The following is a 22,596-nucleotide window of genomic DNA, read 5'->3' on the forward strand; positions in this document are numbered from 1 at the left end:
AAGGAAAAACTCGCAGCTGTACTCATCATACCTTCCTCTTGGGGTTCCCAACGGGCGTGTGCTTTACCGTCACAAGCAACACGGCGTTGCTGCTGAGCTGGTCCAGAGGTGTTGGCGGCAATCTTGGCTAACCTTTTGGGGCACTCATTGGAGTAGTGTCCCAGAATTCCACATTCATAGCAAGTGATTGTGGACTTGTCCTCGGGGGCGACGGGGACGGCGTTGCTCCCAATCCTCGAAGCAGTGTTAGGGTTATTGGGGTTGTTGTTGACGGGGGCTCTTATCGGAGCGCGGTTGAAGTTGATGTTGTGGTTGACATTGGGGTTGTTGTTGTTGTGGGTGGCCTCCTGGCCTTGGGTTTCCTCCACTCCGGTTCTGAAAACAGGGGCATGACATCTGCATCTGCGGCTTGTTGTTTCATGGGGTGAAACCACCGCTTGAGCGGGAGCGTTACCTTGGGGTATTACTGGGCCCACTTTGGTGCATCATGCGGCGTTTGCGGTTCTCGTTGGCTTGGTGGAGTTTGCCTTCCATCTGGATGGCGGAATCCACCAGGGCTTCAAGGTCGGCAAAGGGGATGTTGACTAAGACGGTCTGCATCTCGTCGTGCAGACCACTCAGGAATCTCTCTTTTCATTTCTCTGTGGTGTCAGTTTCATCGGAGGCGTACCTCGATAGGGTGAGGAACCTGTCGCGGTATTCTACCACCGACATCCGGCCTTGCTTGAGTTCATGGAACTCATCCCTCATTTTCTTGATCAGACCCGGGGGCACGTGGTACTTGCTGAACTTGAGCTTGAAATCAGCCCAAGTCATGATCTGTTCCGCGTTCATGTCACAGGTGCTTGTCCACCAAGCTCTTGCTGGTCCCGCGAGGTAGTGCGTGGCAAACAGCACTTTCTCATTGGCGTCCACTCCAGCCACTTCTAAGTTGTTCTCCATAGTCTGGAGCCAATCATCGGCATCCAGGGGTTCTTAAGTCTTGCTGAAAACATGTGGGTTGGGGTTTTGGAAGTTTATGAGCTTTGATCCTGGGTGATCATGGTTTCCGTGACCTTGGTTGTTGTTGGCTATCTGTTGCAGGGCAGCTATGTTGGCTTGGCATTCAGCTCTTTCATTCTCTCTATCTGCCATTAAAGTCTGCAGTAGTTGCATCATGGCATCTTGGCTGCTGTTGCGAGTCGGAGGGGCCATCTGAATATGAAGATAGATCATGAGAGAAGAGGGAATTTTCTATGGCTTGTTTTGGGTAAGTTTAAAGAAATTTAAAACTCGATTTTTTTGATGTTGAGCACAAACACACATTCATTCATTCATCATATCTTACAAGCTAACACACCAATGGTTTTAAGAACCATTTTATTCATGCTACGATACAAAGGTCGGGATACAAACTCACACCTACACATGTGACCAGTGCAACTACTCATCATCATCATCCACATCTATCGGGATGAAGTCATCCTCTCCGGCCTCCAGAAACTCGTAGTCCTCCACATCAGTGTACTCATCCTCCTAGAAGTCATCGTCATCACTCATGAAGGATTCTCCTCCCTGAATGTCATCTCCTTCCTCCTCCATCTCCTTCAGCTGGTCCTCTTGGGCCTTGACAGTTGCCTCCAGGGAGACTATCTTTGCGCGGAGGTGCGCAATGGTAGCGTCCTTCTTGGCACGCTGCAGGCGGACTGACTTGCGGTCCTTGGCGAGCATCTTGATTGCATCGGCATGGTGAGCCAATGCCATGTGAGTCTGGTTGGCGTAGACACGCGCATTGTCCAGCTCCTTCTGGGTCTCGTGCAGCATGAAGTCCAAATGCTCCACGTGGTACTTCAGTACGTACCGGGTGTGATGAGAGTGCCATGGGTTCTCCAATGGTGTCGTGCCTTGCAAAGTGAGCAAAGCGGGAACCCTGGAGCTCAGTCACGTGCTGTCCGCACACACGGGGAAGTGCTTCCTGAAGAGCACGAGCGAGTCCGTCCATCCAGTTGCTTTCCTTGATGGAGAAGAGGATCCTCTCGGAAGTAGGAGGCTCCATCTTTCCCCTCAAGTCAGCGGTGATAACCCACTGAAGTTCCCCTCCGGGCTGGTCGTGGATCTCGACTCCGTGGAACTCAGGGTGCGAGCGTCCGAGAATCTCAGACACAGCGTCCAAGTCCCTCTCGAAAACCAAGTCCCCACCATTGCCCAGCTGGTAAAACTTGGTGTTGGCTCCTTCCATCTGAAAGTGAAGTGGATGAGTAAGTTAGAGAAGTGAACAAGTGTGGCAAAATTTTATGTAGATTTATAAGGAAGAGCATGACTTATCATTTTGAAAAGGTCTCAAAGAGAAGAAAGTGAATAGGTTTTTCAGAAATATTCACTTCATTTGTTTTTGAAACTAAATTTTTCAGAACGTCCATTCTAAACTAGGGTTTCCTAAGGTCAAACAATGGCTCTGATACCAAGTTGTCAACACCTGGATTTTAAAGTCCAGATGCCTATTATGCCATACATCGCAATCCCAGGAAGATTGTTGTTGCGAGACATAACAGTTGATATCATAAGTCATCATTCATTACAAACCATAGTCGTCTTACAACAGTAGATCACATCATCCAATATTACACAAATAGTTGATCTATTGATCAACGAACATTACAAATAGCGGAAGAGTAATAGTAGTGGACTATCTAATTCCACAGGCCAACGCTTGACGTTAGAAGAACTCCTAGTTGCTATAGACGTCCTGCTGGCCGTCATCTTTGTACTGCTGCTCCTCTTCATAGTCTGGCCATTTGAATAGCCAGGGACACAGCCGTGAGTACTTTAAAGTACTCGCAAACTAATACTATTTTAATTGTTATCAATTTTATTAAGGGGATGCTAAGTTCTAGGTTTATTTGCATAAAGCCAATTTTAGTTCATAAGCATTACATAAAAGACTCTTCATATACTAACTAACTCAAGTGGGAACATTAGTGTCATTCGCACAACTTAGTTGTGATTCAAGTCAAGTCACCATTTCAATTCATCATTCCTTTTTAAGAAAACATCTGACAACGGAACAGTATGGCCTTTCCAATCGTCCGTAACCGTGGACACGGCTATTCGAATAGATTTACACTCTGCAGAGGTTGCACACTTGTGCCACAACATTTGATTACATCCGTCAGGAATAACCCTGAATAATCGTAACTCAGTACGCGAATCATCAACCATAACCTTCCACTTACATATCCTAGTATAGGCACCTCTCCCCATGAGCTTGGCCTCCTAGTGAAGACAAACCGTCAGCCTGGGAACTGCACAGGGCTTGGGCTGGACATTCACCTCATATTCACGTCATTTCACATCATTTCACATTCAACGGAGGCAGCCTCGGCATAACCCCTATGACGCTTGTTTAGAGGGAACCCATACTAAGGGACATAAACTTCCAGCTAAGCCCTACCCATAATCAGGTATTGTGGGGGTACATGTAAATTGGAATGGTATCGCATCCGAACCCAACCATCAGTTTTTATCAAATTTATCATGTCATTCATGTCATTCAAGTCACCTTCGCCTTCAAAATCATTCAATGTCATTTCATTCCACAATGTTCCCATCTATAGTAGTGAATTTTATTTGTTAGAACTAGCAACTAGTCATGAGGGGTTCTAACTAGCTTTGATTGCCCTAGGCTAACTTTGATGATCTTGTTCTACTCTAGCCGAGTGAATCATGAATCAAAAAGTACTTTGATAAAACAAAAGCAATAAAACTTGTAAGGTAAAAACTTGGGATAGGACCATTAAGCATATGTAAAATATGGTGATGCCTTGCTCTTGTGGAGCTTTGCACTTTGCAAGAATATAAGCTTGCCTTGGTTGGTGTATTGATCAAAGTGGTCTTCTTCTCCTTCGAAGTAGACCTCCTCCTCCTCTTGATACTCCTCGGTAATAGCGTCTAAAAACAAATACGGTACACACAATCACCAAACAAAGCTTAGACACTAGACTAAGCACACACATGAGTCACACAAGCTAGTCTAGCATCACAACATGATTATTAGGTTGGTTGACTTGGTTGTCTTCCTTAAGAAAAATAATTTCCTCTCATTACAAATATTAATTAAGGTATCTATTTAATTCTTTGGAGAAATAATTTCCTCTCATTGAATCTTGTTAAGATTTAATTTCCTCAATTAATAATATATTACCTAGGTTGACCAAGGTCAACTTCTTCATAATTATCATTTGGGAAAATTATTTAAATGAGGTGATGCACCTCATGCAATTTAATACCAACATAGTAGTGATTTAATATCATCAAATAATTCAATATGAGATTTAATATACCATGGTCCTACCTCATGTTGAGTTATTTGAGACAAGATTTAAATAAGAGAATAGCTCCCATACTATTTAATAAATAATTTTGAACAATTTAAATGGACTAGAAATAGCCATAGAGCCATTTTTTAATCTAGACCATTATCATACAAACAACTATGTCATATTTTTACATATTCTTATAGACAATATGAAATATGATTTTTGAGAGTTGGAATCAACTCAAAAGCATTTTTGGTTGATTTTTAATAATTGTTTGAACTTGCAAAAGGCCCTGCCTTGTTATTTTTGTCACATTATTTCTATAAGTAATCTAGGGTTGAGACCAGTGTAGTTCTTTAGATAATTTTATAAGATTTCCAAATATATAAAATTTGTTAAATTTGGGCAACTAGATTTGATTCTATTTAAATTTGAAAAAAGTATGCAGTAAGCAATTTGGATTTAACTGAAAATTCTAATTTGAACTAAACGGGCCTGGCGGGAAAGCTTAACGGGCTAACAGACGAAAAGTAAACGGGCCAGCCCAGCTAGCGCGTCTCGCACGCCGCGGGCCGCCTAACAGTGGGGGCCACTGTCAGCCTATCATAACACGCGAAGCGGTATGCTCCTATCTGCGCCGCAGGATTAGAGGGAGATCCAACGGCGCTCGTTCATCGTCGACGACGGCGAGAGAGGACCTTACCGGCAGCAACGGTGGGGGGTGGGAGGCTCACTGGCGGCGCGGTGATGGTCGGTGACGTGCTGCGGCGATGTTGTCGAGGACGGCGGACCTCCTGTTAGCAGTGGCGTCTCCGGGGATGGAGTCTATCTCCGGCGAGCTTCTGCGGCGGAGCACGGGCAGCGAGGGCGAAATTGGGCGGCGCTACGGGGCAATGTTGAGCAGCGAGGTGGCTAGGAGAGGCAGAGAGGAGAGGGGAAGGCGATGGTGTGAGGAATTGAGCGCGGGGAGGCCTGCTTTTATAGCGGCGGATGGTGGCCGTGGCTCGGCGATGATGTCAACCATGGCGATGCTGCTACAGAGGTGCGGAGTGGCTGGCGATGACGTAGTGGGGTTGGCGAGGTCCTGGCGGTGGCGCAGGGCTTGATCGCGGTGAAAACGAGGCAAGGACGAGAGTAGGAGGGTGATGGAGGTGCTCAATACCGTGGCGGACGTCGGCGAGGTGGTCGTCGTCTACAGGCGATGCGCGAGCCAATGGGCGTGTCCTGGCGGTGGCTGGTGACGTTGTGCAGCTGCTGGCGAGCGGAGAAGGGTCGGGGCGACGCAGGTGAGCGGGGCGAAGTGGTGCTCTATCGCGCTCTGGTGCACTACCGTGCACGCTCTGGCGCGCGCATGTACGTCTGGGCGCGCTGGTCCTGACGCGTGTGGTACACCAGCGTGTCGATCCTTGTGTCTGGCACGTTCAGGAGGGTCAGGGGAAGCTATGTGACATGGTCATGCACCTTGGATTCAGCCAGAGAGGGGAGTGGCATGGAGAAGGGTTGCCATGCCACGACATGGCAAGGTTTTGTCAAAATGGTGACGAACTGGTGCACCATTTCTTGTCTCTGGTGCTTGGCAAGGTGCAGAGGGGTCAGTGGAGGACAAATGGTGACCTAGGGTCGATGGTGGAGGCATTTATCCACTGGATTTTGCAATGCACATAGTTGGCAGATTGGTGCACACAACCTGTTCGACACAATGGCCGCAAGAACAAAATTTTGAAATTTTTGATTGAATTTTGGTGGGTTGTAATCATATAATATTTTAAGTCTACTGGTGGTGGTGGTGGTCAAATTTGACTTGATTTGCAAAAATTCTAAAATTGGTATGATCTTGTTTTTGCTTTATGGTTGCAACTTTTCTTGATCACCATTTGAATTTGAGCAAGAATTTGCAGGGGTTGTTTTGGGCAAAGTTGTTCACCTTGATGTTGTCTTGGATGAGGTTAAAAGAGTTGGAATTGTTTAGTTTGAAATTTTTCCAAAACAGAGGCTCAAAGTGGGCATCAGGTTAAAATTGTCAATTTTGACCATTAGTGCATGTGAGCTCATTTTGAATTCAAATTTGATTTGATTTGAGTTTCTTTGATTCCAATAGTATTAGTAAGTGTTTAGTAACCATCTCCAACCAATGTTGCAAGCCAAAATGGTCTAGGTTAAGGATTTGCAAAAATGGCATACACCATATGGGTGTGTTGGTTTTATTTTTCCCATTTCTTTTTCTCTTTTCTTTTTCCTTCTCTTTTGTTGATCATGAGATCATAGGTTAGGGTTTTAGCACATTGTCAAGAGTTGTAAGCACACACCATGGCAATGTCACACAAATGCACCAAGACTATGCATAGCACTATATGGAAATAAAAAGTTTTTGTTGGTTCTCAAATTTGCATTTTGGAAACTCTCTTTCTTTCTTTATTGAAATTTTGGGATGTTACATGTCCAGTATCCACGAGCTCCAGAATACCCACGGCAAAGAGCTGTCGGGTATCCAGATAACTGTGTATTTCCTTAGGATTAGGGTGCAGCCTCTGCAGGCTCGCAAAAACCCCCTCTGGTTGTATGCTGGCGACAAAGATGTGGATCAGATGTCGATGATCTATCGGTCAAGGACTTAGAGAAACTTGGCCGAAAAATCTCATCGCTCAACAAGAAAGACGCCATCCTGACATCTTGCCGCGTGGTGTCGTATAGCGGTACCAACGCCCTCCCCCAGGTAATCTATCTTATTTCGCCTGCTTGCTTGTTGTTCACTTCTTTGACTGCTATTTCTTCGACTGCTATTTTGTTAATCATTGATACAATTTCCTGTCGACATATTCTTATCTTGTATAGAACCATCAAACTGCGGCGTCTCTTCCTCCCCTTCCCGAAGGTGGAGATGTCGAAGACCGTGCAGTCGTTACCGAGGACGCCCAGGTCCCTTCTCATCCTGAAAGAGAAGTCGTGGTTTCTCGTAAACCTGCGGCTTCCTCTGAAAAAGAAGCTGAATCCGAGGCTTCGGAGTCAACCCAGTCTATCCCTTCCGCTGTTTCTCCAAAGAACAAACGGAAGAGGGTTGACGCGGAAGGCTCTGGCACCTCCAAGCTGAGCAGTTCTCCTGTCGAGGAAACTGCTCCCGAAGAAACGCAACCCTTCGATGCCTATGTGACTGTCCTTATCAGCTCGTAAGTTGCCATGTCGCTCTTTTTAGTCATTGTGTGTCAAATAATCTGATTCTATATCAAATAATCTCATTCTATTTTGTGCCCAGCGGCGACGAAAAAGAAGAAGAACCCGCCGCCAATGTAACTGCTCCTATGAGCATGTCTTGTACTTTGGCTTTGTCGGAGACACACCGCACGGCGGAGGAAACCTCGACTCCTCGTCCAGATCTTCAGAGGTCGACTCCTGCCACTAGCCCCCGAGCCTCTTCGCCAAAGAGGGCGAGGATTGAGCTAGGCGAAGAATTCAACCTTGCCGGAGGTTCAGCGACTCCACCCTTGGATGATGTAAGTTTGCTATTTTTGTTTTTCTATCTGCCGAGTTTTTCACTACTCTGAACCTTTCTTTCCCTTTTCTTTTCTGCAGCCTCTGATGCAGCCCTTCATTAACCTTGGCACCCAATTTATCGGGTACCGCAACACTGTTAATGGGTTGAAAGGTACATTGTCGGATGATCTATTTTTGTCTGCTTCTCGAAAACGTCCTTTGTCCTTATGCAATTTTAACTTCTACCCTATGTCTTTTCAACAGAGGCTCTCCTTGCGGCGGACAAACGGGTTGAAGACCTTGCTGGCAAACTCAATGCGAGCGAAGAAGCTCGCGAGAAAGCTGAAAAGGATGCCTCTTGCATTGAAGATCTTCGAAAGAGGCTTCATGAAGCAGAGACTGCTTTAAGTGACAAAATCACTCAGCATGTTGCTCGTGAAGGAAACGTCGCCTCCCGCCTTGAATCGTTGAATCGGCGTTTTGTCAGTAAGTTCGCTAATCCGTCTTCATCCTTTTCATTGATTTTTCGCCCCTTATTTTTGTTGAAGACCCAATTTTTTGTTTCAGCAGGGAAAATGAGTCAGTATTTTGTGCTGGAAAAGCCAGAAGACGACCGTCTTCTCGACGCGTTGTCTCTTCTTGAGATTCATGCGGACCTAGTGTGCCGTAGCATCTTTGATGCCCAGGTTGCGTTTTCGCGCTTGTTCCCTTATTTCTTCCCGAAGAAAAAGGAACCCGACACCTTTGCTGCCCTTTCCAAAAGCTTCGTCCCCCAAGAAGATCTTGGGCTTGCTCTTCTACAAGAAAACTTGAAGATTGGCGTGGAAGGCACTATAGCATTGGTTGCCGAGAGCCAACAAGACATCGACTGGGCAAAGGTTGGCGCAGCCAAAAAGCTGAAGCAGGATAAATGGCCAACCCTGATCAGGGCTGCGAAGCCTCACTCGAAGAAGATCCTCGCCTTCCTTGGCTACAAGCCCATGCCTTCCTCCAGTTCTGCCAAACCGGAGGTCAAGTAGATCTACCTGCCTATCTTTTCTTTCTTTTGATGTCTGTCGCCATAGGTGTAGCTTGCGACAACATTTTATTGGTTCACTAGGATCCAGCCTTTTGTAAGAACCATGTAAATATCGTGAAAATCAATGGAAGTCTATTTTGCTTGATGATTGATGCCGAGATTTTCTTTCCAGTTGGTATTTGACAATTATACTTCGACTCCTCGCCCCTCCGATGCTTTACCTGCTTCCTCGTACTCGAAGAAAACGTCAGTCGATGATGAATTCATTGAAGATTCATCGAATATGGGTCCAGCACATGACTTGGAAGAACTCCGCCAACAACTTCAATCAATGAAGAAACAGGCACTCGTAATAATGGAGCAGTCTCGAAAATCATCTGAGAGGGAGAAAATTGCACTACAGCAAGCCCAGGAAGCTATAACTTTAAAAGAGGCCGCAGTCGCCGAAGCTACACAAGCTACTTCCCGAGAGAATTTTATGCTTGAATGGATGACTGACGCGAGCCTGGAAATGGCGGGTATACTTCTCAAGCTTCAAATTCTTTTGTTGTTTGCTTGTTTTCTGTCTCTGACTGGTGTGCTGTCGTCAACTAGGTCCCTTTTTGGACGCCGCTGCCGAAGATCAACGGGTTGACACAAGATCAAATTTCCTTGTCAATCTGGCACTAGACCATGGCTCCCTTTTTTGGGCTACACCTAAGCGCACCCGAAAAATTGTCAGGTTTCAAGATCGTGCATGTCAAATCCGTGAGTTCCTTGAATTTTGCACCAAAACGTTGTCCATGGTTTACAACGCCATGTTCCCTTGAAATGTTCAACCTAAGACACTTCCTGAGTTGATGACCAAGTTTAAGGACTCTCATCAGATCCATGGTTTTGTGAGGGCTCAACTAATAGCTGGCGCTGGATTTGCCCTCATTATGCTACAGATCTGCCACTCAAAACTGGATATGACCAAGGTGGTTGAAACTGTCCACACGAAGCTGAGTCGACGGCGGAGGGGTGTCGACAAAATCGATGAGATAGTTACACCAGTGGCCGAAGAAATAATCGGTGACCTCCTTCGAATGGATGCCGACTTTTTTGTGGACGACCATTATGCCAATTTTCTGGGTGCCTCTGTCGAAGAAGATAGAATAAATATAGATGACCTGTGAGGTCGTGACTGAATCTACTTCTTCAGTAGATAACTATCTTGTCTAGAGAACCTGTAACTTGCTGTATATATTGTAAAACAAAGATATATTCTTTTCTTTCCCCTAGCCCCCGAGTGTATCGGTGGCTAGTGCCTTTATTTTTATTTTTATTGCGAGGTGTTTTAAACCAAGGCAAAGATCTTTGTAAATTTATATGTTGTATGAATTTTTCTTGTGCAGAAAGAACTTTGTCGGGTAAGAAACCCCGAGCCTATCGAAGAAAAAGATGTATATCACCAATATCTTTATTATATTGCAGCACCGCGAGCCCGCCTCATCAAAAACCTTCCAGCCCCACTCGGTGCCTTGAAAGGAAAAGGATGCGTATGTAAACTCGCGGGCGTTTCAGTACATTGTATGTTTACATATATATCTTGACTCAGGCGTAAAAACACCTAAGTTGCGCCATGTTCCAAGGATTTGGCTCCGCAATCCCTGTCTTCTTGTCCTTTATCATGTACGCTCCTCCCTCGATTACTTCAGTGACAATGTAAGGGCCTAGCCACGGCGACTCGAGCTTTTCATGGCTATCTTGCGTGAGCCGAAGAACTAGGTCGCCACCCTGGAAAGATATTGGTCGCAATCGATGACTGTGATAATTTTTCATATCTTGCTGATATTTGGCGACTCTTGACAATACTTCGTCTCGAGCTTCATCAAGTGTGTCCATATCATCTTCCAATGCCTTTCTTGAGGTTTCTTCATAAAATTCCGCCACTCTCGGGGAATTGTGTTCTATTTCTATCGGTAGCACCGCCTCAGTGATGACGCGTGAAGCACACGTTCGTTGGGAACCCCAAGTGGAAGGTGTGATGCGTACAGCAGCAAGTTTCCCTCAGTAAGAAACCAAAGTTATCGAACCAGTAGGAGATGAAGGCCACGTGAAGGTTGTTGGTGGAGGAGTGTAGTGCGGCGCAACACCAGGGATTCCGGCGCCAACGTGGAACCTGCACAACACAATCAAAATACTTTGCCCCAACTTAACAGTGAGTTTTTCAATCTCACCGACTTGCTGTAAACAAAGGATTAAACGTATGGTGTGGAAAATGATGTTTGTTTGCAAAGAACAGCAGAGAACAATGATTGCAGTAGATTGTATTCAGATGTAAAAGAATGGACCGGGGTCCATAGTTCACTAGTGGTGTCTCTCCAATAAGAAATAGCATGTTGGGTGAACAAATTACAGTTGGGCAATTGACAAATAGAGAGGGCATAACAATGCACATACATATAATGATGACTAATATGAGATTTACTTAGGGCATTACGACACATAACATAGACCGCTATCCAGCATGCATCTATGCCTAAAAAGTCCACCTTCGGGTTAGCATCCGCACCCCTTCCAGTATTAAGTTGCAAACAACAGACAATTGCATTAAGTATGGTGCGTAATGTAATCAACACAAATATCCTTAGACAAAGCATTGATGTTTTATCCCTAGTGGCAACAGCCCATCCACAACCTTAGAACTTTCTATCACTGTCCCAGATTCAATGGAGGCATGAACCCACTATCGAGCATAAATACTCCCTCTTGGAGTCACAAGTATCAACTTGGCCAGAGCCTCTACTAGCAACGAAGAGCATGCAATATCATAAACAACACATATATGATAGATTGATAATCAACTTGACATAGTATTCCATATTCATCGGATCCCAACAAACACAACATGTAGCATTACAAATAGATGATCTTGATCATGTTAGGAAGCTCACAAGATCTAAACATGATAGCACATGAGGAGAAGACAACCATCTAGCTACTGCTATGGACCCATAGTCCAAGGATGAACTACTCACACATCAGTCCGGAGGTGATCATGGTGATGTAGAGTCCTCCGGGTGATGATTCCCCTCTCTGGCAGGGTGCCGGAGGCGATCTCCTGAATCCCCCGAGATGGGATTGGTGGCAGCGGCGTCTCTGGAACTTTTCTCGTATTGTGGCTCTCGGTAATATGGTTTTCGCAACGGAGGGAATAAATAGGCGGAAGGGCAGAGTCGGGAGAGGAACGAGGGCCCCACCCCACAGGCCGGCGCGGCCAGGGGCCCCACCGCGCCGCCCTATGGTGTGGGCGCCTCGCGTCCCCTCTTCGTCTCCCTTTCGGACTTCTGGAAGGCTCCGTGCAAAATAAGACCCTGGGATTTTGTTTCGTCCAATTCCGAGAATATTTCCTGTGTAGGATTTCTGAAACCAAAAACAGCAGAAAACAGGAACTGTCGCTTCGGCACCTCGTTAGTAGGTTAGTGCCGGAAAATGCATAATAATGACGTAAAGTGTATATAAAACATGTGAGTATTGTCATAAAACTAGCATGGAACATAAGAAATTATAGATACGTTTGAGACGTATCAAGCATCCCCAAGCTTAGTTCCTACTCGCCCTCGAGTAGGTAAACGATAACAAGGATAATTTCTGAAGTGACATGCTACTATCATAATCTTGATCAATACTATTGTAAAGCATATGAGATGAATGAACTGATTCAAAGCAATGGTAAAGATAATGACTAAACAACTGAATCATATAGCAAAGACTTTTCATTAATAGTACTTTCAAGACAAGCATCAATAAGACTTGCATAGGAGTTAACTCATAAAGCAATAGATTCTTAGTAGAAGGTTTTGAAGCAATTACAAAGGAAGATATAAGTTTCAGCAGTTGCTTTCAACTTCAACATGTATATCTCATGGATAATTGTCAACACAAAGTAATATGATGAATGCAAATAAGCAAGTATGTAGGAATCAATGCACACAGTTGACACAAGTGTTTGCTTCTAAGATAGAAAGAAATAGGTAAACTGACTCAACATAATGTAAAAGAAAGGCCCTTCGCAGAGGGAAGCATGGATTACTATTTTTGTGCTAGAGCTTTTCATTTTGAAAACATAGAAACAATTTTGTCAACGGTAGTAATAATTCATATGTGTTATGCATAAGACATCCTATAAGTTGCAAGCCTCATGCATCGAATACCAATAGTGCTCGCACCTTGTCCTAATTAGCTTGGATTATCATTGCATTGCATATGTTTCAACCAAGTGTCACAAAGGGGTACCTCTATGCCGCCTGTACAAAGGTCCAAGGAGATAGATTGCATTTGATTTCTCGTTTTTGATAGATCGCAACTAAGGACATCCATACCGGGACAACATAGAAAACAGATAATGGACTCCTCTTTAATGCATAAGCATTCAACAACAGATAATATTCTCATAAGATATTGAGGATTAATGTCCAAACTGAAACTTCCACCATGATACATGGCTTTAGTTGGCGGCCCAAAGTTCTTTTCTAACAATATGCATACTCAAACCATTTGATCATGATAAATCACCCTTACTTCAGACAAGATGAACATGCATAGCAACTCACATGATATTCAACAAAGGTGTAATAGTTGATGGCGTCCCTAGAAACATGGTTACCGCTCAACAAGCAACTTATAAGAAATAAGATACATAAGCTACATATTCTTTACCACAATAGTTTTTAAGGTTATTTTTCCATGAGCTATATATTGCAAAGACAAGGAATGAAATTTTAAAGGTAGCACTCAAGCAATTTACTTTGGAATGGCAGAGAAATACCACATAGTAGGTAGGTATGGTGGACACAAATGGCATAGGTTTTGGCTCAAGGTTTTGGATGCACGAGAAGTATTCCCTCTCAGTACAAGGCTTTGGCTAGCAAGGTTGTTTGAAGCAAACACAAGTATGAACCGGTACAGCAAAAATTACATAAGAACATATTGCAAGCATTATAAGACTCTACACTGTCTTCTTTGTTGTTCAAACACTTTACCAGAAAATATCTGGACTTTTAGAGAGACCAATCATGCAAACCAAATTTCAACAAGCTCTACAGTAATTCTTCATTAATAGGTACAAAGTACATTATGCAAGAGCTTAAACATGATCTTATTTGAGCAAAAAAATTGCCAAGTATCAAATTGTTCAAGACAATATACCAATTACCACATGAAGCATTTTCTGTTTCCAACCAAATAACAATGAACGGAGCATTTTTCAACCTTCGCCATGAACATTAAAAGTAAAGCTAAGAACACCAGTGTTCATATGAAAGAGCGGAGCGTGTCTCTCTCCCAAACAAAGAATGCTAGGATCCGATTTTATTCAAACAAAAACAAAAATAAAAACATACAGACGCTCCAAGTAAAGCACATAAGATGTGACGGAATAAAAATATAGTTTCACTAGAGGTGACTGCTGGAGTGGAGTTGACGTGGGAGTTAGAAATCTCTGTGGTGTAATTTTCCTTCACGTCCCCGGCAACGGCGCCAGAAATTTAGCTTGACACGCGTACAGCACGCGACCGTTGGGAACCCCAAGTGGAAGGTGTGATGCGTACAGCAGTAAGTTTCCCTCAGTTAGAAACCAAGGTTTATCGAATCAGTAGGAGTCAAGAAGCACGTTGAAGGTTGATGGCGGCGAGATGTAGTGTGGCGCAACACCAGGGATTCGGGCGCCAACGTGGAACCTGCACAACACAACCAAAGTACTTTGCCCCAACGAAACAGCGAGGTTGTCAATCTCACCGGCTTGCTGTAACAAAGGATTAGATGTATAGTGTGGATGATGATTGTTTGCAGAAAACAGTAGAACAAGTATTGCAGTAGATTGTATTCGATGTAAAAGAATGGACCGGGGTCCATAGTTCACTAGTGGTGTCTCTCCCATAAGATAAATAGCATGTTGGGTGAACAAACTACAGTTGGGCAATTGACAAATAGAGAGGGCATGACCATGCACATATATGATATGATGAGTATAGTGAGATTTAATTGGGCATTACGACAAAGTACATAGACCGCTATCCAGCATGCATCTATGCCTAAAAAGTCCACCTTCAGGTTATCATCTGAACCCCTTCCATTATTAAGTTGCAAACAACAGACAATTGCATTAAGTATGGTGCGTAATGTAATCAATAACTACATCCTCGGACATAGCATCAATGTTTTATCCCTAGTGGCAACAGCACATCCACAACCTTAGGGGTTTCTGTCACTCCCCCAGATTCAATAGAGGCATGAACCCACTATCGAGCATAAATACTCCCTCTTGGATTTACAAGCATCAACTTGGCCAAAACCTCTACTAGTAACGGAGAGCATGCAAGATCATAAACAACACATAGATAGATTGATAATCAACATAACATAGTATTCACTATTCATCGGATCCCAACAAACACAACATATAGCATTACAGATAGATGATCTTGATCATGTTAGGCAGCTCACAAGACCCGACAATGAAGCACAATGAGGAGAAGACAACCATCTAGCTACTGCTATGGACCCATAGTCCAGGGGTGAACTACTCACTCATCACTCCGGAGCCGACCATGGCGGTGAAGAGTCCTCCGGGAGATGATTCCCCTCTTCGGCAGGGTGCCGGAGGCGATCTCTTGAATCCCCTGATGCGCGTGGTTGACGTATTGTCTTTCCGTTCGACACGCGTCCGTTGGGAACCCCAAGAGGAAGGTGTGATGCGCACAGCGGCAAGTTTCCCTCAGTTAGAAACCAAGGTTTATCGAACCAGTAGGAGTCAAGAAGCACGTTGAAGGTTGATGGCGGCGAGATGTAGTGCGGCGCAACACCAGGGATTCCGGCGCCAACGTGGAACCTGCACAACACAAACCAAGTACTTTGCCCCAACGAAACAGCGAGGTTGTCAATCTCACCGGCTTGCTGTAACAAAGGATTAGATGTATAGTGTGGATGATGATTGTTTGCAGAAAACAGTAGAACAATTGCAGTAGATTGTATTTCAGTATAGAGAATTGGACCGGGGTCCACAGTTCACTAGAGGTGTCTCTCCCATAAGATAAATAGCATGTTGGGTGAACAAATTACAGTTGGGCAATTGACAAATAGAGAGGGCATGACCATGCACATACATATTATGATGAGTATTGTGAGATTTAATTGGGCATTACGACAAAGTACATAGACCGCTATCCAGCATGCATATATGCCTAAAAAGTCCACCTTCAGGTTATCATTCGAACCCCTTCCAGTATTAAGTTGCTAACAACAGACAATTGCATTAAGTATTGTGCGTAATGTAATCAATAACTACATCCTCGGACATAGCATTAATGTTTTTTCCCTAGTGGCAACAGCACATCCATAACCTTAGAGGTTTCTGTCACTCCCCCAGATTCACGGAGACATGAACCCACTATCGAGCATAAATACCCCCTCTTGGAGTTACTAGCAAAAACTTGGCCAGAGCCTCTACTAATAACGGAGAGCATGCAAGATCATAAACAACACATAGACATGAATTGATAATCAACATAACATAGTATTCTCTATCCATCGGATCCCAACAAACACAACATATAGCATTACAAATAGATGATCTTGATCATGTTAGGCAGCTCACAAGATCTGACAATGAAGCATAATGAGGAGAAGACAACCATCTAGCTACTGCTATGGACCCATAGTCCAGGGGTGAACTACTCACACATCACTCCGGAGGCGACCATGGCGGCGTAGAGTCCTCCGGGAGATGAATCCCCTCTCCGGCAGGTTGTCGGAGGCGATCTCCTGAATCCCCCGAGATGGGATTGGCGGCGGCGGCGTCTCTGGAAGGTTTTCCGTATCGTGGCTCTCGGTACTGGGGGTTTCGCGACGAAGGCTATTTGTAGGCGGAAGGGCAGGTCAGGGGGCCACACGAGGGGCCCAGGGGACAGGCCGGCGCGGCCAAGGGCTGGGCCGCGCCGCCCTACCTCCTGGCCACCTCGTGGCCCCACTTCGTTGACTCTTCGGTCTTCTGGAAGCTTCGTGTGAAAATAGGCCCCTGGGCGTTGATTTCGTCCAATTCCGAGAATATTTCCTTACTAGGATTTCTGAAACCAAAAACAGCAGAAAACAAAGAATCGGCTCTTCGGCATCTTGTTAATAGGTTAGTTCCAGAAAATGCATAAATATGATGTAAAGTATGCATAAAACATGTAGATATCATCAATAATGTGGCATGGAACATAAGAAATTATCGATACGTCGGAGACGTATCAGCATCCCCAAGCTTAGTTCCTGCTCGTCCCGAGCAGGTAAACGATAAACAAAGATAATTTCTGGAGTGACATGCCATCATAACCTTGATCATACTATTGTAAGCATATGTAATGAATGCAGCGATCCAAACAATGTAAATGACATGAGTAAACAATTGAATCATATAGCAAAGACTTTTCATGAATAGTACTTCAAGACAAGCATCAATAAGTCTTGCATAAGAGTTAACTCATAAAGCAATAATTCAAAGTAGAGGTATTGAAGCAACACAAAGGAAGATGAAGTTTCAGCGGTTGCTTTCAACTTATAACATGTATATCTCATGGATATTGTCAATGTAAAGTAATATAACAAGTGCAATATGCAAGTATGTAGGAATCAATGCACAGTTCACACAAGTGTTTGCTTCTTGAGGTGGAGAGAGATAGGTGAACTGACTCAACATAAAAGTAAAAGAATGGTCCTTCAAAGAGGAAAGCATCGATTGCTATATTTGTGCTAGAGCTTTGATTTTGAAAACATATAGAGAGCAATAAAAGTAAAATTTTGAGAGGTGTTTGTTGTTGTCAACGAATGGTAGTGGGCACTCTAACCCCCTTGCCAGACAAACCTTCAAAGAGCGGCTCCCATTTTATTTTATTTTTGTGTGGCACTCTTTCCAACCTTTCTTTCACAAACCATGGCTAACCGAATCCTTCGGGTGCCTGCCAACAATCTCATACCATGAAGGAGTGCCTTTTTATTTTAGTTTTATTATGATGACACTCCTCCCCACCTTTGCTTTCTCAAGCCATGGCTAACCGAATCCTTCGGGTGCCGTCCAATCAATCACATACCATGGAGGAGTGTCTATTTTTATTAATTAATTTGGGACTGGGAATCCCATTGCCAGCTCTTTTTGCAAAATTATTGGATAAGCGGATGAGGCCACTAGTCCATTGGTGAAAGTTGCCCAACAAGATTGAAAGATAAACACCACATACTTCCTCATGAGCTATAAAACATTGACACAAATCAGAGGTAATAAATTTTGAATTGTTTAAAGGTAGCACTCAAGCAATTTACTTTGGAATGGCGGAGAAATACCATGTAGTAGGTAGGTATGGTGGACACAAATGGCATAGTGGTTGGCTCAAGTATTTGGATGCATGAGAAGTATTCCCTCTCGATACAAGGTTTAGGCTAGCAAGGCTATTTGAAACAAACACAAGGATGAACCGGTGCAGCAAAACTCACATAAAAGACATATTGTAAACATTATAAGACTCTACACCGTTTCCTTGTTGTTCAAACTCAATACTAGAAATTATCTAGACCTTAGAGAGACCAAATATGCAAACCAAATTTTAGCATGCTCTATGTATTTCTTCATTAATAGGTGCAAAGTATATGATGCAAGAGCTTAAACATGAGCACAACAATTGCCAAGTATCACATTATCCAAGACATTTTAGCAATTACTACATGTATCATTTTCCAATTCCAACCATATAACAATTTAACGAAGAAGAAACTTCGCCATGAATATTATGAGTAAAGCCTAAGGACATACTTGTCCATATGCTACGGCGGAGCGTGTCTCTCTCCCACACAATGAATGCTAGGATCCATTTTATTCAAAAAAAACAAAACCAAAAAACAAACCGACGCTCCAAGCAAAGCACATAAGATGTGATGAAATAAAAATATAGTTTCAGGGGAGGAACCTGATAATGTTGTCGATGAAGAAGGGGATGCCTTGGGCATCCCCAAGCTTAGACGCTTGAGTCTTATTGATATATGCAGGGGTGAACCACCGGGGCATCCCCAAGCTTAGAGCTTTCACTCTCCTTGATCATGTTGTATCATCTCCCTCTCTTGATCCTTGAAAACTTCCTCCACACCAAACTCAAAACAACTCATTAGAGGGTTAGTGCACAATCAAAATTTACATGTTCAGAGGTGAAATAATCATTCTTAACACTTCTGGACATTGCACAAAGCTACTGAAAGTCAATGGAATCGAAATATCCATCGAACATATCAAAACAGGCAATGCGAAATAAAAGGCAGAATCTGTCAAAACAGAACAGTTCGTAAAGACGAATTTTATTGAGGCACCAGACTTGCTCAAATGAAAATGCTAAAACTGAATGAAAGTTGCGTACATATCTGAGGATCACTCACGTAAATTTGCATAATTTTGTGAGTTACCTACAGAGAATTTTGCCCAGATTCGTGACAGCAAAGAAATCTGTTTCTGTGCAGTAATCCAAATCTAGTATGAACCTTACTATCAACGACTTTACTTGGCACAACAAAACACAAAACTAAGATAAGGAGAGGTTGATACAGTAGTAAACAACTTCCAAGACACAAATATAAAATAAAGTACTGTAGTAAAAACATGGGTTGTCTCCCATAAGCGCTTTTCTTTAACGCCTTTCAGCTAGGCGAAGAAAGTGTGTATCAAGTGTTATCAAAAGATGGTGCATCTACAGCGGGGTGTGGAGTTTTCTCAACCATGCATAGTATGTTGGATACATAAGTTTTAGCGGCTCCCTTTTCATTAGTCTTGGGCTTGCTACTCTCATCAAACAAATTTTCAGGAACAAGCCAAGCATAGTTATTTTCTAGTGCGTCATTCATCGCTAGGAGCTTACATGGTATTGGTGCTTTGATCTCCCCACCATCATTGATATTATTAGTGTACCTTATTCTCTCCATGTCCATCTTTTCAAGGAGACTAACAAAATTGGTATAAGAACCAAGCATCTTATATTTAATAAAGACCTTTCTAGCCTCTCTTGCTATACCACCAAATTCTCTAAGAAGGGTTTCTAAAACAAAATCTTTCTTTTCCCCTTCTTCCATATCACCGAGTGTAAGAAACATGTCTTGGATTATAGGATTGAGATTAACAAATTTAGTTTCCAACATGCGAACTAAAGCAGCAGCAGCAATTTCATAAGTAGGAGCAAGTTCTACCAAGTGTCTATCTTCAAAATCTTCGACGGTACTAACATGATTGAAAAATTCTTCTATATTATTTCTTCCAATTATAGACCCACGTCCTACCGGCATGTCTTTTACGGTAAAATTAAAAGGAAACATATTGAAATAAGTAAAGTAAATGCAAGTAACTAATTTTTTTGTGTTTTTGATATAGAGTACAAGACAGTAAATAAAGTAAAACTAGCAACTAATTTTTTGTATTTTGATATAATGCAACAAACAAAGTAGTAAATAAAATAAAGCAAGACAAAAACAAAGTAAAGAGATTGCGATGTGGAGACTCCCCTTGCAACGTGTCTTGATCTCCCCGGCAACGGTGCCAGAAATTTTGCTTGATGGCGTGTAGTTGACGTGGGAGTTAGAAATTTTTGTGGTGTAAATTTTCTTCAGTTCCCGGCAACGGCGCCAGAAATTTTGCTTGATGCGCGTGGTTGACGTATTGTCTTTCCGTTCGACACGCGTCCGTTGGGAACCCCAAGAGGAAGGTGTGATTTCGCACAGCGGCAAGTTTCCCTCAGTTAGAAACCAAGGTTTATCGAACCAGTAGGAGTCAAGAAGCACGTTGAAGGTTGATGGCGGCGAGATGTAGTGCGGCGCAACACCAGGGATTCCGGCGCCAACGTGGAACCTGCACAACACAAACCAAGTACTTTGCCCCAACGAAACAGCGAGGTTGCCAATCTCACCGGCTTGCTGTAACAAAGGATTAGATGTATAGTGTGGATGATGATTGTTTGCAGAAAACAGTAGAACAATTGCAGTAGATTGTATTTCAGTATAGAGAATTGGACCGGGGTCCACAGTTCACTAGAGGTGTCTCTCCCATAAGATAAATAGCATGTTGGGTGAACAAATTACAGTTGGGCAATTGACAAATAGAGAGGGCATGACCATGCACATACATATTATGATGAGTATTGTGAGATTTAATTGGGCATTACGACAAAGTACATAGACCGCTATCCAGCATGCATATATGCCTAAAAAGTCCACCTTCAGGTTATCATCCGAACCCCTTCCAGTATTAAGTTGCTAACAACAGACAATTGCGTTAAGTATTGCGCGTAATGTAATCAATAACTACATCCTCGGACATAGCATCAATGTTTTATCCCTAGTGGCAACAGCACATCCATAACCTTAGAGGTTTCTGTCACTCCCCCAGATTCACGGAGACATGAACCCACTATCGAGCATAAATACCCCCTCTTGGAGTTACTAGCAAAAACTTGGCCAGAGCCTCTACTAATAACGGAGAGCATGCAAGATCATAAACAACACATAGACATGAATTGATAATCAACATAACATAGTATTCTCTATCCATCGGATCCCAACAAACACAACATATAGCATTACAGATAGATGATCTTGATCATGTTAGGCAGCTCACAAGATCCGACAATGAAGCATAATGAGGAAAAGACAACCATCTAGCTACTGCTGTGGACCCATAGTCCAGGGGTGAACTACTCACACATCACTCCGGAGGCGACCATGGCGGCTTAGAGTCCTCCGGGAGATGAATCCCCTCTCCGGCAGGGTGCCGGAGGCGATCTCCTGAATCCCCCGAGATGGGATTGGCGGCGGCGGCGTCTCTGGAAGGTTTTCCGTATCGTGGCTCTCGGTACTGGGGGTTTCGCGACGAAGGCTATTTGTAGGCGGAAGGGCAGGTCAGGGGGCCACACGAGGGGCCCAGGGGACAGGCCGGCGCGGCCAAGGGCTGGGCCGCGCCGCCCTACCTCCTGGCCACCTCGTGGCCCCACTTCGTTGACTCTTCGGTCTTCTGGAAGCTTCGTGTGAAAATAGGCCCCTGGGCGTTGATTTCGTCCAATTCCGAGAATATTTCCTTACTAGGATTTCTGAAACCAAAAACAGTAGAAAACAGCAACTGGCTCTTCGGCATCTTGTTAATAGGTTAGTTCCAGAAAATGCATAAATATGATGTAAAGTATGCATCAAACATGTAGATATCATCAATAATGTGGCATGGAACATAAGAAAATATCGATACGTCGGAGACGTATCATCCCCCGAGATGGGATTGGCGGCGGCGGCGTCTCTGGAAGGTTTTCCGTATCGTGGCTCTCGGTACTGGGGGTTTCGCGACGAAGGCTATATGTAGGCGGAAGGGCAGGTCAGGGGGCCACACGAGGGCCCCACACGCTAGGTCGGCGCGGCCAAGGGCTGGGCCGCGCCGCCCTAGTGTTTGGCCACCTCGTGGCCCCACTTCGTCTCCTCTTCGGTCTTCTGGAAGCTTCGTGGCAAAATAGGCCCCTGGGCGTTGATTTCGTCCAATTCCGAGAATATTTCCTTACTAGGATTTCTGAAACCAAAAACAGCAGAAAACAGCAACTGGCTCTTCGGCATCTCGTTAATAAGTTAGTGCCGGAAAATGCATAAATATGACATAAAGTATGCATAAAACATGTAGATATCATCAATAATGTGGCATGGAACATAAGAAATTATCGATACGTCGGAGACGTATCAGCATCCCCAAGCTTAGTTCCTGCTCGTCCCGAGCAGGTGAACGATAACAAAGATAATTTCTGGAGTGACATG

Source organism: Lolium perenne, chromosome 4, assembly GCF_019359855.2.
Source record: "Lolium perenne isolate Kyuss_39 chromosome 4, Kyuss_2.0, whole genome shotgun sequence".
Classification (NCBI taxonomy): domain Eukaryota; kingdom Viridiplantae; phylum Streptophyta; class Magnoliopsida; order Poales; family Poaceae; genus Lolium; species Lolium perenne.